Source organism: Nerophis lumbriciformis, linkage group LG27 (genome assembly GCF_033978685.3).
Source record: "Nerophis lumbriciformis linkage group LG27, RoL_Nlum_v2.1, whole genome shotgun sequence".
Classification (NCBI taxonomy): Eukaryota; Metazoa; Chordata; class Actinopteri; order Syngnathiformes; family Syngnathidae; genus Nerophis; species Nerophis lumbriciformis.
This window is the reverse complement of record NC_084574.2, coordinates 22,130,128-22,146,801: the sequence shown is the minus strand read 5'-3', so window position 1 is coordinate 22,146,801 and position 16,674 is coordinate 22,130,128. Positions and strand designations below refer to the sequence as shown.

The 16,674-nt window shown below is 36.1% G+C and overlaps 1 protein-coding gene across 2 annotated transcripts in view; it reads right to left on the bottom strand.

Annotated features, from left to right (window-relative positions):
- The window catches only part of tenm3 (teneurin transmembrane protein 3), an 822,859-nt gene that overhangs the window by 780,430 nt on the left and 25,755 nt on the right, over positions 1 to 16,674 (bottom strand). The window contains exons 2-3 of one of the 2 annotated variants that reach the window (XM_061988364.1): positions 6,391 to 6,609; positions 5,065 to 5,188 (exon numbers count right to left, since the gene is read on the bottom strand). The gene's annotated coding sequence lies outside the window, so the exon portion shown is untranslated. Of the gene's footprint in view, positions 1 to 5,064; positions 5,189 to 5,302; positions 5,584 to 6,390; positions 6,610 to 16,674 lie in introns of those variants that run through there. The other variant, XM_061988365.1, reaches the window with a different exon arrangement.

Genomic DNA, 16,674 nt, shown 5'->3' with positions numbered 1-16,674 from the left:
TAAGAGGATTCGATAATAGGCTCGAACTCGATAATTTCTTATCAAACATCATCCCTAATTACAAATAGACGGAGTAGATATTGAAAGGGTAAAATAAAAATGTTTGGGGTGTAATAATAGATGATAAAATGAACTGGAAACCTCATGTAATGAATAAAGCAAAACATGTGCGAGACCAAAAATCACTTCATATTCTCAACTGCTCACTAGTGTTACATATCTGAGTTATTGTGTAAGAAATATGGGGAAATAACTACAAATGTGCGATTCATTCACTAACTGTGTGTAAGTGTCTATATTAGCTATATAAGCCTATTATCAAAATGACTATGTGTCACAGGCTGACGCAAATCATCTTTGTTGACAGAAATGTTGACATTTCTGCACATTTTACAACTTTGGAAAACATTAGTAAAATGGAGGCTTCTCAGGAGGGTGAAATAACTCCTGAAAATGACTGTCTTAGAATGGCCAAAGGTATAGATTTGTGTGTCTAAGTTGAAGGAAATGGCAGGCTGTCTTCTTCTAATGGATTTATTACAATCTTTGCAAGCTGGCTAACGTTTGCTGTGGTCTGGAACAACATGGCACACAATTGCAGCCAATACTACATACAAATAATGTGTCATGAAACATGCACATATAAATTAAATACACAGAGGACATAAATAAAGGATATTAAATGACCTCAGATATGAGGTGCAATGATGCAATATGCACATGCAGCCTAAATAGCATGTTAGCATCGATTAGCTTGCAGGCATGCAGTGACCAAATATCCCTGATTAGCACTCACGCACAGCATAAAACCTTTGGTGGACAAAATGAGACAAAGAAGGTGTGGCATAAAAACACGTCTTTCTGAGGCAGCGTCGAAGAACGTTGTACATATAAACAAACTATGGTGAGTTCAAAAACCGCCAAAATTTGTAGGACAAAACAGGGCTCGCCAAATACTCAACAGTGAAGCATGTTTAATATATACAGTGGGATTTCTAACAATTAGGAAGGTTTGTGTCATGTTTGTCCTACAGAAAACATATTAAAACAAAAAATAATTTTTTTCCCCCATTTTTTCCCCACTTTCATCTATTTTTGAAAAACTTCCAGGGAGCCACTAGAGCGGCGGGTTGCTGACCCCCGGTTTGCAGTATGCTTACTGGTCAGAAGACACAATGAAAGAAATATAATATAAAATAATGACTTATTTAAAGTGCTTGTGACAAAGTCTACACGAGGTAAATCTCCACAAAGTGGTTCATTTTGATTGTTATTTTGTTGGGAGAGAACTGTATCGTTGATGCGCATGCTCAGTAGCGTTGGGTAGATCTTTTTTGCGAGTAGTGCATTTTGACAGAAACATCTGATTGTTTTGAAAAGCGGTGAACTATAGTGGCGGTCGTAGTATGGTTATGGTTAAAGTTAAAGTCCCAATGATTGTCACACACACACTAGGTGTGGCGAAATTTGTCCTCTGCATTTGACCCATCCCCTTGATCACCCCCTGGGAGGTGAGGGGAGCAGTGGGCAGCAGCGGTGCTGCGCCCGGGAATCATTTTTGGTGATTTAACCCCCAATTCCAACCCTTGATGCTGAGTGCCAAGCAGGGACGTAATGGGTCCCATTTTTATAGTCTTTGGTATGACTCGGCCGGGGTTTGAACTCACAACCTACCGATCTCAGGGCGGACACTCTAACCACTAGGCCACTGAGATGGTTGGTTAGTTATTATTTTATTTCTAACAAGCATACAATTAAAACATTCCAGTTTCTCATTACATTGCATGTTAGAAAAAGAGTAGGAATAAACAGTGTTTAAATAATCCCACCCCCTTCCGTTTCATAGCAATTTCTAACACATTTGTCTGCGCTTAATCTGTAACACAAACAGTGAATAAAAAAATAAAAAATATTGATATTCTGGTAAGCTTGAAGGTTTGTTGTGCTGTCTGGCATGCACATGTTTTATGATAGACGATGCCCTAAGGCAGGGGTCGGCAACCCAAAATGTTGAAAGAGCCATATTGGACCAAAAATACAAAAAACAAATCTGTCTGGAGCCGCAAAAAATGTAAAACCATATATAAGTCTTATAATGAAGACAACACATGATGTAAGTGTCTATATTAGCCTACTATCAAAATGACTATGTGTCGCAGGCTGAAGCAAATCTTCGTTGACAGAAATGTTGAAATGTAATATTTATTCTACACATTTTTACAACATTAGAAACCATTAGTAAATCAGAGGCTACTCAGAAGGTGAGATAACTCCTGGAAATGACTGGCTTTTAATGGCCAAAGGTATAGATGTGTGTGTCCAAGTTAGATGAAATATTAGGCTGTCTTCTTTTAATAGATTTATTACAATCTTTGGCAAGCTAGGTAATGTTTGCTGTGGTCTGGAACAACATGGCACACAAACAACTATCAGAACTGCAGCCAAAATTACATACAGATAGTGTCATGAGACATGCAAAACTAAATTATATACAACAAGGATACAAGTATAGGATATTAAAATATACCTACAAATGAGGCATAATGATGCAATATGTACATACAGCTAGTCTAAATAGCATGTTAGGATTGATTAGCTTGCGGTCATGCACTGACCAAATATGCCTGAATAGCACTCCAACAAGTCAATAACATCAACAAAGCGCACCTTTGTGCATTCACGCACAGCATACAACTTGTGGTGGACAAAATGAGACAAAGAAGGAGTGGAAGCTTTTACATGTAAACAAACTGTTGCGTCACAGTCCACACTATGGAGAGTACAAGAAATGCCGAAATTAGTAGGACAAAACCATGTTCACCAAATACTCTCATCAGTGAAGCATACACACAAACATATTAAACAGTGGTAGTTCTAACAATTGGGAATGTTTGTGTCATGTTTGTCCTCAAACACAAAACATACTAAAACAAAAATCCCCGCCCTAAGGTTATATTTCTCCTCTTTTGTTGAGAAGAATTGTTGTACATTCTTGGGAAGCTGGTATTAGTTTGCTTTGTGCATATTTTTAGCTGTTAGCAAGTGCACCGAATCATTAAATTTCAATATTTTTGATTCCATAAATAAAGGGTTTGTATCTATCCAACATCATGTACTATTCTAACGGACCTCTTCTGGAACACAGTTAGTGAATGAAGTGTTTGCTTTTACACAATAACTCAGATATGGTGACACAAGTGAGCAGTCGAGAATATGGACTGATTTTTGGTCCAGAACATATTTAGCTTTCTTCATTATTGACGTATTTCTTGCCACCTTATATTGTAGTTATATTTTTATATAATATGTCCAGTTGATTTCATTATCTGTTACTACGCCCAAAAACTGGATTCATTTGAGCCTGTCAATGTCTGCATTGTCTATTTGTCTTTCTCTTCTACTGTTACCGAATAGTATTATTTTACTTTTACTGAGATTTAAAGACAGTCTGTTTTTGTCAAACCATCTCATTAATGACTTCTGTTATTAGTTGTATTAGCTTCTGTATGTTTTGTCCTGAACAAAACATAGTCGTGTCATCTGCAAATAGGACTAATTTTAAGTTCTTTGTATTTTGACAAATGTTGTTTATATACACATTGAACAGTTTTGGTGCCAGTTTTGATTCCTGGGGTACGCTGCAAGTTTTATTTAGCAATGTAGACGTATGCGCTCTGGTTGGTTAAATGGCTTCGTACCCAGATCAATACCAACACTAATAATACCATACCGTTCTAATTTGTAATTAAAATTTTATGGTTAATTGCATTAAATACTTAGTTAAGTCCATAAACACTGCACCTGCACACTGTTTACCATCTATTGCATTGGTAAAGAAGGCGCATTTAGGTTTTTTCCACTCGCTGTTCTTTGTGGTTTATTCTCAAGACCACCTGTGAGACGATGTATTGAGGCATACCTGCAACCACTTAACAATCAGCGGCTGCAGCGGATCTAACTTCTTTGAACCAGAACCTCCTACTGACTGAGCTACCAGCTATTCTGTTCCTGATTATTAAGGCAGTAAGTCCTTCTTTATCCATGTTCTGGTATTACTTTCCGCTGTCCTCCTGAAAGTCTTGTTCCTCTGTCCTGTCTTATGTGGGGTGGACAGCCAATTATTTGTTCTTTACGTTAAGATGTTTTTGTTACCTTACTCCACTTAGACATGTTTGCGTATGCACCACGGTCTTCAGTTGTCTTTCAGTTCTCAAAGTGTTCACATTGGTGTCCCTCTATCTGGGCTTCAATATTTTACCTTACAATCAATCACATTTCCTTTATTTAACCAGGTAAAATCTCTTCTTAAAGAGCGACCTGACAAAGAGGGTGGTACAAACAATGTTACAATAATAATTACAACAAGACAATACAACAGAGCAACAGCAGTCATACCACAACAGGTCAAAAATAATTTAAAACGATTAAATAATAATTCAATTTAAAAGCAAGTTGATAGGCTAAGACAATCAAATTTCCTTTATTTAACCAGGTAAAAACTCATTGAGATTAAAATCTCTTCTTAAAGAGCGACCTGACAAAGAGGGCGGCACAAACAATGTTACAATAATAATTACAACAAGACAATACAACAGAGCAACAGCAGTCATTCCACAACAGGTCAAACATAATTTAAAACGATTAAATAATAATCCAATTTAAAAGCAAGTTGATTGTCCAAGAGAACTGGTTTGTCGATCTTTTAAAATGGACTTAAACTTAAAAGTGATCAATTCTGGTAGCCTCAGATCTTTCTGGATGTCATTCCATGACCAGTGAGCAGCATAACTGAAGGATTTTTTTTTTTTTAACCAAGTTCTGTGTTGGCTCATGGTTCAAATAAAAGCTCCAAATTAATGTGACATTAATAATCAATTTATAATTTCAAAATAATAGCTAAACCTTTTACCACAACTTGGAGGAAATATGTGCTGTGCTTTGACATTAAATACAGTTTGTCGGAAATACATTTGATTTTAATTTTGGTGACCAATCGATGAACCGATCTCATGTAACATGTCAAACTATCGAAAAAATAATATTTCAAGCAAAATATATTCTTACCAGTGTGTTTGCGTCTCGGTAAGTCGTCCACTGCTTTGCCCAGGAATCTTGTTTCTTTTAGAGTTAGTAGGTGAATGATCGTTGCTCTTTCATGCTGTGGAGTAGCCAAATCCAAACAAAACACCTGCAATAGTTGATACAGAAGAGTAAAGCCAGGTTTATGTTGTACAAAAGCCACATGCTACTTCCAATAATCCGCAGTTTGCATGAGCAGACACAAGCACATTAACATATTTACCTACGATTCCTTTTTAAATGCCAACAATGTTGTAATATAACACAAAATGCTTCCATTCCTCCTGATATTAACTGATGGCATTTTTCACAAGGAGCGCCTAAGATGTAAGTTCTGTTGCACTGTACAATTTTCTCTCCGTGTGCTTTGTCGTGTATGCGCTCCAGGCCTTCGCAAACCTTTCTGACCTTTCAGTAAATGAACGGTCATGGGAAACTCAGTAGGCTGCACCCAGAATCTGCAGGGATCCCACCTCTGCGAGACCCCCCTTGGATGACTAGTGTCTCTCTGTCTAGTTCTGTTCCATGCCATTATGTCGTCCCTCAGGCAGACGCTCCATGCAAACTCAGTGAAAGCTACGGCTTGTTTTGTGCTTCTGTATACAGGTGCCAAATTTAGGGGTCGGGGGCGAGGTCTGGCTCGTCACGTGAATAAAAACCTGCAAAAACCTGGAAATAATATGCGTTAATAAAGCTTTTATTCTTTGTTTAAATTTAGACGAAAAATGCATGTCCTGCATGCAATTGTAGGTATTTTAAACTTTAATATCATCTGATGATGCAACAGACAATAGCACATTATTATATATTCCAAACATTGTTTTTCCTAAAATTAAAATAAGTGCTTAAATACATGCTTCCCCCCCCTGACTTATAATTTTAAAGCAAGTTATCTGTCAATTTGTAGGTAAAAAGTATAATAAATAAACACATAGGCAATTGTGTAATATATCATGAGGATTACACATTAATAGTCATAAATATTCACTGTTACAAGTGGCTCTCTGAAGGGAGCCGCCCCTTAATGAAAACGAGTTTGACGCCCCAGCTGTAGTACAGTATGTCAATGTTGAAGGTCATTCACAAAGTACACAGAGCAATAATTAAGATTTTTTTTTTTTTTTTTAGAAGGATTATTTATGTATTTTGTTTCATTTTTTATTTGATTTTATTTATTCATTTATTTCAGGCAATGACATAAAAAGCACAAGGTAGACAACACATAATAATATTAATGAATATAATGCAAAAGGTAATGTACAGTATGTAAGCACCCGAGGGTCCCTGGTTCAATCCCCACCTAGTACCAACCTCGTCATGTCCGTTGTGTCCTGAGCAAGACACTTCACCCTTGCTCCTGATGGGTGCTGGTTAGCGCCTTGCATGGCAGCTCCCTCCATCAGTGTGTGAATGTGTGTGTGAATGGGTAAATGTGGAAGTAGTGTCAAAGCGCTTTGAGTATCTTGAAGGTAGAAAAGCGCTATACAAGTACAACCCATTTATCATGTATCATTTATGATCCAGTGTTGCCTGAAAGGGAATGAGAAGAAGTTAACTTAATTTTATTTAAAAATTTTTTTTACTTAAGGTATATTTATTTATTTATTATTTATTTATTCACTGTTCTGTTACAGAGAAGAAGGAAATGGGATAAAATTGCTATGATATGAAAAGGGGTAGGATTAAATAAACTCAGCTTCTTCCTACTCCTTTTCGTACAACTGGAAATATGTGATGCATTACATTGTATCGTATGCATGTCCCAAATAAACAAACTGAACTGAACTGAATTCAAACATGTTTTTCTGTAGAAAAATTATTACCTACTATATTTATTCCGTAATGTTTTGACTCTAAACTACCTCCACACTTCAACCCAGTGCAAGCACAATCAAGCAGAACCAGGACAAGTTTGCCAACACATTCCCCCAAATTCCCATCATTTCCGTAAATCCACATCGTATGCAAAAAATAAATAAAATCAATGGACAATTTTAACTGAGCAATGTACTATGTCAACAGTTAGCTCATTCAGAACATTCAGACTAACAATTAAAGTTTCAACATTTTTAAAAATTTCCCCTCATCCTACAATTCCCTTTAAAAAAAAGCACTGACCTTAACAATACAACACAAGAATATACAGCTCTTTCAAAACTCTGCCTATTTTTTTTTTCTACATTCCAACAATTCCTGGTTTTCCAGGAATTCCACATTTAAAAAATCCCAATAAAAATGAAGAAAAATGTTCCCACATTCAAACATTAAATGTTCCATATCGTAAAAATTCCCACTTCTCTCATAATTCCACATTTTATGTCCATTTCAGCTCACCTTCATCTACAGTATTCAACATTCACACACAATTTATACACTTGTGTGCCTACTGTAGGACTATATATTCTGTGTAAATTATGTTATTTACAGTACTTACCATAAACGTCTACATTTAATGTAATTGTTCTTTATATGGTCTAGATCTACAACCAATATTGTTTATGGTAAATGCATTGCAATTTTTTTCAGAAGAAGTCAATCTTTTTCGTGTAGCACAAACACCCATCCATCCATTTTCTTCCGCTTGTCCCTTACAAGGTTGCGGGGGGTGCTGGAGCCCATCTCAGCTGCATTCGGGCGGACAAGACGCCACCTCATCGCAGGGCCAACACATGTAGACAGACAACATTCACACTCACACTCTAGGGCTAATTTAGTGTGGCCAATCAACCTATCCCCATTTAAAAAAATGTCCGCTTTTTCCTAGAATTCCCTTTTAAAAATCGCCCTGACCATAACAATTCAACACAAGAATAAGCAGCTCTTTCAAAACGCTGGCTATTTTTTTTTATACATTCCAACAATTCTTGGTTTTCCAGGAATTCCACATGTAAAAAAATCCCCATAGAAATGAAGAAACATTTTCCCACATTCAAACATTAAATGTTCCATATCGTAAAAAATCCCACTTCTCTCATAATGCCACGTTTCATGTAAATTTCAGTTTACCTTCATCTACAGTAGTCAGCATTCACTCACAATTTATACACTTGTGTGGCTACTGTAGGGCTATATATGTTATAGGCCTATATATGTTTTCACTGCTGGACTCTAGAAAGAGGTTCCGCAGCCTCCGTAGCAGAACCTCCAGGTTCTGTAACAGCTTCTTCCCTCAGACCATAAGACTCTTGAATGCATCAAAATAATCCCCTCAATCCCCCCCAAAAATGGATTAACTCGCTGGAATATAAAGACAATATAACATACATCCATAAATGTGGATGCATATGCAGAAGTGCAATATATTTATCTGTACAATAATCTATTTATTTATATCTGCACCTTATTGCTCTTTTATCCTGCACTACAACGAGCTAATGCCACAAAATGTCTGTACAGTAAAGTTCAAATTTGAATGACAATAAAAGGAAGTCTAAGTCTAATATATTTTATGTAAATTATGTTATTTACAGTACTTACTATAAACCTCTACATTTAATGTAATTGTTCTTAATATGGTCGAGATCAGGGGTGTCAAACGTGTTTTCATTGAGGGCCACGTTGCAGTTTTGATGTGTAAGGATTAGCCGCATGATATTGTCACACCATTAACTATGTATTTGATTAGTAAATGTATATTTTACCGACAATGTAAGAAAAAAAAATCTGTGGATTTTGCGGTCAAAAAAATGGCAGACTTTTACCATAAAATTTACAGTAAAATGGTCACTCTATTTTACTGTAGAATTCTGATGACTGACCTGTCTGTTTTTTGTTTGTTTTTTTGCATAAAAATTATGATTGCTGTTTTCAGAGTGTATTACTGTCAATGTAAAATTGGTACCACAGTTTTTTTCTGACGGTAGGATTCTGAAGACTGAGCTGTTTTTAAAAAAATATATACGTATATTGTCATTAGAGATGTAGAGATGCCGATAAATGCTTTAAAATGTAATATCGGAAATTATCGGTATCGTTTTTTTTATTATTGGTATCGGTTTTTTTTTGTGTTTTTTTTTTATTAAATCAACATAAAAAACACAAGATACACTTACAATTAGTGCACCAACCCAAAAAACCTCCCTCCCCCATTCACAACCATTCACACAAAAGGGTTGTTTCTTTCTGTTATTAATATTCTGGTTCCTACATTATATATCAATATATATCAATACAGTCTGCAGGGATACAGTCCGTAAGCACACATGATTGTGCGTGCTGCTGGTCCACTAATAGTACTAACCTTTAACAGTTAATTTTACGCATTTTCATTAATTACTAGTTTCTATGTAACTGTTTTTGTATTGTTTTACTTTCTTTTTTATTGAAGACATTTTTTTAAATTTATTTATCTTATTTTATTTTATTAATCTAAAAAAAAAGGACCTAATCTTCACCATACCTGGTTGTCCAAATTAGGCATAATAATGTGTTAATTCCACGACTGTATATATATCGGTATCGGTAATTAAAGAGTTGGACAATATCGGAATATCGGATATCGGCAAAAAGCCATTATCGGACATCCCTAATTGTCATGTTTACAGTGTACAATTAGATGGATAACTTGCTTTGAAATCATAAGGCTAAGTAGATACCATACCATTTACCATATCTGAGTTATTGTGTGGAAATATGGGTAAACAACTACAAATGTGCGCTTCATTCACTAACGGTGTTACCAAAAAGATAAATTACAATAATAAATAATGTTGGATATAGAGAACATACAAACCCTTTATTTATTGAATCACAAATATTGAAATTCAACAATTTGGTGCATTTTCAAACAGCTAAAATGATGTAGAAAGCAAACTATAACCTGCTACCCAAGAATGTACAACAATTCTTCTCAACAAAAGATAAATATAATCTTAGAGGAACATCTAATTTAAAACATGTGTATGTACGTACAACACTTAAAACCTTTAGTATATCAGTATGTGGAATTAAATTATGGAATGGATTAACCAAAGACATCAAACAAAGCACCAATATGATTCAGTTTAAGAGACTGTTCAAACACAAAGTACACAGAACAAGAATCATGATGAATATCTTGAACCCTTTATTATTATTATTTTTTTATTGAGACAAAGATTATTTATGTATTTAATATTTGTTTACTTACTATGGTATATTATTTATTTATTATTTATTTATTCACTGTTATGTTACAGAGAACAAGGAAATAGGATCAAATTGCTATGGTATGAAAAGGGGTAGGATTACATAAGCTCCACTTCTTCCTACTCCTTTTCCGACGTGCTTAAATGAAACAACTGGAAATATGTGATGCATTACATTGTGTCGCATGCATGTTCCAAATAAACTGAAATTTAACTGAACTGAACTGATATTTAGGTACGTTTTTACGCCAAAAGTGTTTAGAACATAAGATAATAATATCTATTGCATTATTAGATGGATAAAGTTGAAAATATATATAACTGCTTGCAGTACATGTCTTTTTTTGCTGTCAAAATAGAAAAAGAAAGAAATATAAAGTACTTTGTTGATGCATATTATTTCCAAGCTTTCACGGGCCAGTCAAAATGACGTGGCGGGCCAGATCTGGCCCCCGGGCCTTGAGTTTGACACCAGTGGTGTAGATCAAGAACCAATATTGTTTATGGTAAATGTATTGACATTTATTTCAGAAGAAGTTAATCTTTTTTGTGTAGCACAAACATACTTTGGATTAAAGCAACAACATATATGCATTGGAAATCGTTAACACAGTGACATTTACTGTCTTAGTAGCATTTTTGCTATTGTGACAAATATATCACTTCAGACTAAGGCTTTCCATTGCAATGCTAATGCTTAAAACAGGGGTGTCAAACTCATTTTAGATGGGAGGGGGGGCGGGGGGGGGGGGGGGGCACATGGAGAAAAATCTACTACCAAGTGGGACGGACTGGTAAAATTACGGCACAATAACTTAAAAATAAAGACAACTTCAGATTGTTTTCTTTGTTTAAGAATAGAACAAGCACATTCTGAAATTGTACAAATCATAATGTTTTTTCTACGCTTACATGTTACGGTTAATAGTATTCTATCTTTATTTGTCGTTATTTATATTTTCTGAAAAAAATGGATGGATGGATGGATGGATGGATGGAATAAATGATGTGATAATGTTCATCAGTCAACTAATTGGTGTTCATTTTCAATCCATCAAAATAAAAAATGATATCAAAATCTAATTACAGTATGTTATTTATGTAGTTTGATCATTTTCCTCGACTGATGTACTAACATCATGTTGTACATATGTAGCATCAGCTACAAAGATACAAAGAATTGCTATTGCGACATCCAGTGGACACATTTAGAACAGCAGTTCTTTCATTCAAAAATTTCTGGTAAATTTTTATACTTAGCAAACTCATCCCGCGGGCCGAATAAAACCTGTTTGCGGGCCTGAGCCGGCCCTCGGGCCGTACGTTTGACACACCTGGCTAAAAACTACGACAAGAGGCTAAAGACTTAAGCTGAAAGTCTGATTTTCCCGAATTTGTTTTGTATGAATTCATTAAAACAACAATAAGAACAGTTTGATTTTAATATTTGACACCTGTTAAAGCAGTGTTTTTCAACTAGACAAACTAGTGTACCGTGAGATACAGTCTGGTGTGCCGCGGGAGATGATCTAATTTCACCTATTTGGGTTAAAAATATTTTTTGCAAACCAGTAATTATAATCTGCAAATTATGTGTTGTTGTTGAGTGTCAGTGCTGTCTAGAGCTCGGCAGAGTAACCGTGTATCTAATTGCTTTGTAGATGTCGGAAACATGGTTTGTCGTGATCACAATATGCGGACGACAGCGGGAGGCAGTGTGAAGGAAAAATGGCATCTAATGCTTAAACCAAAAATAAACAAAAGGCATTGAAGCTTAGGGAAGGCTATGCAAAACAAAACTAAAACTGAACTGGCTGCAAAGTAAACAAAAACAGAATGCTGGATGACCGCAAAGACTTACAGTGTGTGGAGCAGACGGCGTCCACAAAGTACATCCGTACATGACATGACAATCAACACCAAAATAGGAGTGCAAGAAAAGAACTAAAACACTACACACAGGAAAACAGCAAAAACTAGGGATGTCCGATAATGGCTTTTTGCCGATATCCGATATTCCGATACTGTCCAACTCTCTAATTACCGATACCGATATCAACCGATATATACAGTCGTGGAATTAACACATTATTATGCCTCATTTGGACAACCAGGTGTGGTGAAGATAAGGTACTTTAAAAAAAAACAAAAAAAAACAAAAAAAACAAATAAGATAAATAAATTAAAAACATTTTCTTGAATAAAAAAGAAAGTAAAACAATATAAAAACAGTTACATAGAAACTAGTAATTAATGAAAATGAGTCAAATTAACTGTTAAAGGTTAGTACTATTAGTGGACCAGCAGCACGCACAATCATGTGTGCTTACGGACTGTATCCCTGCAGACTGTATTGATATATATTGATATAAAATGTAGGAACCAGAATATTAATAACAGAAAGCAACAACCCTTTTGTGTGAATGAGTGTAAATGAGAGAGGGAGTTGTTTTGGGTTGGTGCACTAATTGTAAGTGTATCTTGTGTTTTTTATGTTGATTTAATAAAAAAAAAACAAAAAAAAAACGATACCGATAATTTCCGATATTACATTTTAACGCATTTATCGTCCGATAATATCGGCAGGCCGATATTATCGGACATCTCTAGCAAAAACCTCAAAATAAGTCACGGCGTGATGTGACAGGTCGTGACAGTACACCTACTTTGAGACACCCACGGACAATGCCGAGCACTCACGTGGGATTGATGGCGACTTTCAACCTTTAAAATAGTTTTTGAGAAATCAATCTTGTTGTTGTTAATTTTGTGGCGAGTTTGATCCGTTTTGCACAATAAAACAGTCACAAATCATATAATCTATAATTGACAAAGCCTAAACAAGATTTCATTGTGCCGATAACCAACTAGTGACACAATCATCTTGACTTTGAACACACTGCACACGGGCGAATTAACTTAGTCAACAGCCATACATGTCACACTAAGAGTGGCAGTATGAACAAGGCCAACACTGTCATAAACATGTGCCATATAGTAAAACCACACTAAACAACAACGACAAACACATTTTGGAAGAATATTTGCACCGCAACACAACATAAACACTACAGAACAAATTCCCAGAATTCCCTGCAGCACCAACTCTTCCGGGACGCTACGATGTAAACAAACGCCATTAGTGGATCTACACCTAACATCCACTGTAATGATGGTAAATGGTAAATGGGTTATACTTGTAGAGCGCTTTTCTACCTTCAAGGTACTCAAAGCACTTTGACACTATTTCCACATTCACACACACATTCACACACTGATGGCGGGAGATGCCATGCAAGGCGCTAACCACGACCCATCAGGAGCAAGGGTGAAGTGTCTTGCTCAAGGACACAACGGTCGTGATGAGGTTGGTAGTGGGTGGGGATTGAACCAGGAACCCTTGGGTAGCTTGCACGCCCAATATCCAAACCACGCCACGCCGTCCCCGTAATGATACCACGTACAACGGCATATCTAGGTGATACTACTATGATTACATCGATATTTTTTAACATCACAAAATCTTCTTTCGGTTTTTTTTAAATGTATATTATGTTTATAAACTCAGGAAATATGGCCCTGGACACATGAGGACTTTGAATATGACCAATGTATGATCCTGCAACTACTTGGTATCGGCTTGATACCTAAATGTGTGGTATCATCCAAAACTAATGTAAAGAATCAAACAACAGAAAAATAAGTGATTATTACATTTTAACAGAAGTGTAGATAGAACATGTTGAAACAGAAAGTAAGCAGATATTAACAGTAAATGAACAAGTAGATTAATAATTCATGTTCTACCACTTGTCCTTAATAATGTTGACAAAATAATAGAATGCTAAATGACACAAAATGTTACTGCATATGTCAGCAACTAAATTAGGAGCTTTTGTTTGCTTACTTACTAATAAAAGACAAGTTGTATTGTATGTTCACTATTTCATTTAAGGACAAACTTGCAATAAGAAACATATGTTTAATGTACCCTAAGATTTTTTTTGTTAATAAAGCCAATAATGACATTTTTTGTGGTCCCCTTTATTTAGAAAAGTATCGAAATACATTTTGGTACCAGTAACAAAATATTGGTATCGAGACAACATTACTGTGATGAGGTGGCGACTTGTCCAGGGTGTACCCCGCCTTCCGCCCGATTGCAGCTGAGATAGGCTCCAGCACCCCCCGCGACCCCAAAAGGGACAAGCGGTAGTAAATGGATGGATGGATGGATGGATAGAGACAACACTAGGCTGACGACTATGTACTGGTTGATAAGGTTGGCAACATTGATCAGGGAAGTCATGTTTCTAAAAGCAAAGTGAATGATATTTATGTAGCACTTTTCTCCAGAGACTCAAAAGGCATTAAATAGTGAAACCCGATACCAAAATACACACACAAACACCGAGCACCCACTGGCAGAAATGTAGATCGGCGCCTATGGTGATTCCTGCTTGGTGATGGTTTTAATCCATATCCAACAATTGCGAGAACGACATTTTACTGTCCATATCGGCTGCTGGGTTTCATTTTTTTTAGTGTTTTCTGCTGGTGGTGTGCCTCTGGATTTTTTTCAATAAAAAAAATGTGCCTCGGTTCAGAAAAGGTTGAAGAACACTGTGTTAAATGGTCTAAAAACAGCTTAAATGGCAGATATAAAAATAAGCTAGCTTACCTGACAGACTGCACTGCAAAAAGTCAGTGTTCAAAAACAAACAAAAAAAAATACAAAAATTAGGGGTAATTTATTTGAACTAAGCAAAATGATCTGCCAATAGAACAAGAAAATTCGGCTTGTCAAGACTTTCCAAAACAAGTAAAATCAGCTAACCTCAATGAACCCAAAAATACCTTAAAATAAGTATATTCTCACTAATAACAAGTGCACTATTCTTGGTAGAAAAAAAAATTAGACCCTTTTGCTCAATATGTTGAAAGATATTCTTAAATTAAGTAAATGCTAGTGCCATTATCTTGACATAATGATATGCGCTCGGCATTACATTTCTTGAAACCAGCAAACTTATACTAGGAAATAATTTATTGTTCTTAATGGAAAGGCTACAAGGCAACCGCTTGTTACTCTCGGGGTCTCCTAGCCGCTCAGGCAAATCATATGGTCTAAAAATGCATTTTTCCATCGACAACATGACATCATCGCGCCAAGTGCGTGCTCTTTCAGTCAATTAGTGCGCATATATACAGCCCGGCCCCCGGCCAAAAAATTTTTAATTGTAATTTTGAAGAATTTATCTGAATGTGCATGAACTATTTCTGTTCAAAATTGTTAGAAATGTCACATGTTAAATGTTTAAATATTAACTGTCCGTTTACTGTACTGTGCCAACTGTACTACTATATGAGTACCTATTTTCTATTGTTTCATTGAAAATAAAACAGAAAAGTCAGTTTGGCAGTCATCTGTTTTAATTATGAGACACAATTGTGTCAAAGTCATGATTTTTTTTTTCATGCTTGAAATAAGAAATTATTACTTTAAAAAAGTAGTGTTATACTTGTGATTGTTGATGACACAGCTTTGCATCGGTTGATATTCTAGTTTCAAGCATGTTTTACTCAATATAGGTCATCAAATCTCAGCAACAAGCTGCAATAGCTTACTGAGATAATTTAGGACCAAAACACTTGAAACAAGTAGGGCTGCAACTAACGATTAATTTGATAGTCGATTAATCGATTAATAATCTGATAAAAGAGACAAACTACGTTTCTATCCTTTCCAGTATTTTATTGAAAAGAAAAACAGTATACTGGCGCCATGTTCTTTCAACTTGCCAAATAAAACAAGGGAAATGTTACAAAAATGCACACTTTTGACACCCCTGCTATAGATAATAAAAAATTAAATCTGATAAATCTATCGATAAAAAGCAGAGCCTGACAACGCATGCGCATTTATCACAACTCTCGTGCCCAATTCGTTTTGTTTTTATCCTTCTTAAGCCTGAACGTACATTGAAAATACACCCAACCCTAACTCAAAATGCCGGACATTTGAGGCATTTAAGAAACACCGCCCGGACAGCCCCGCAAAAGAGGACATGTCCGGTGAACGTATGGTCAGTCTATCCTAGCCCGGTCGCTGCTAGCTAGCAGCGACCGGTTTCACCGGACATGTCCTCTTTTGCTAGCATGCTAGCAGCTAACGGGCTAGGATAGACTGACCATACGTCCTCTTTTCACCGGACAAGTCCTCTTTTGCGGAGCTGTCTGGGCGGAGTTTCTTAAATGCCTCAAATGTCCGGCATTTTGAGTATTGTTTACACAACGTGCAGTACGCTACTTAATATGTCCGTGTGGAAACTCGTTCGGTGCACCTCCGCACCGAACCAAAACCCCCGTACCGAAACGGTTCGATACAAATACACGTACCGTTACACCCCTATTATTTTGATTATTGTTTCTCAGCGGTTTGTAAATGTTGCAGTTTATAAATAAAGGT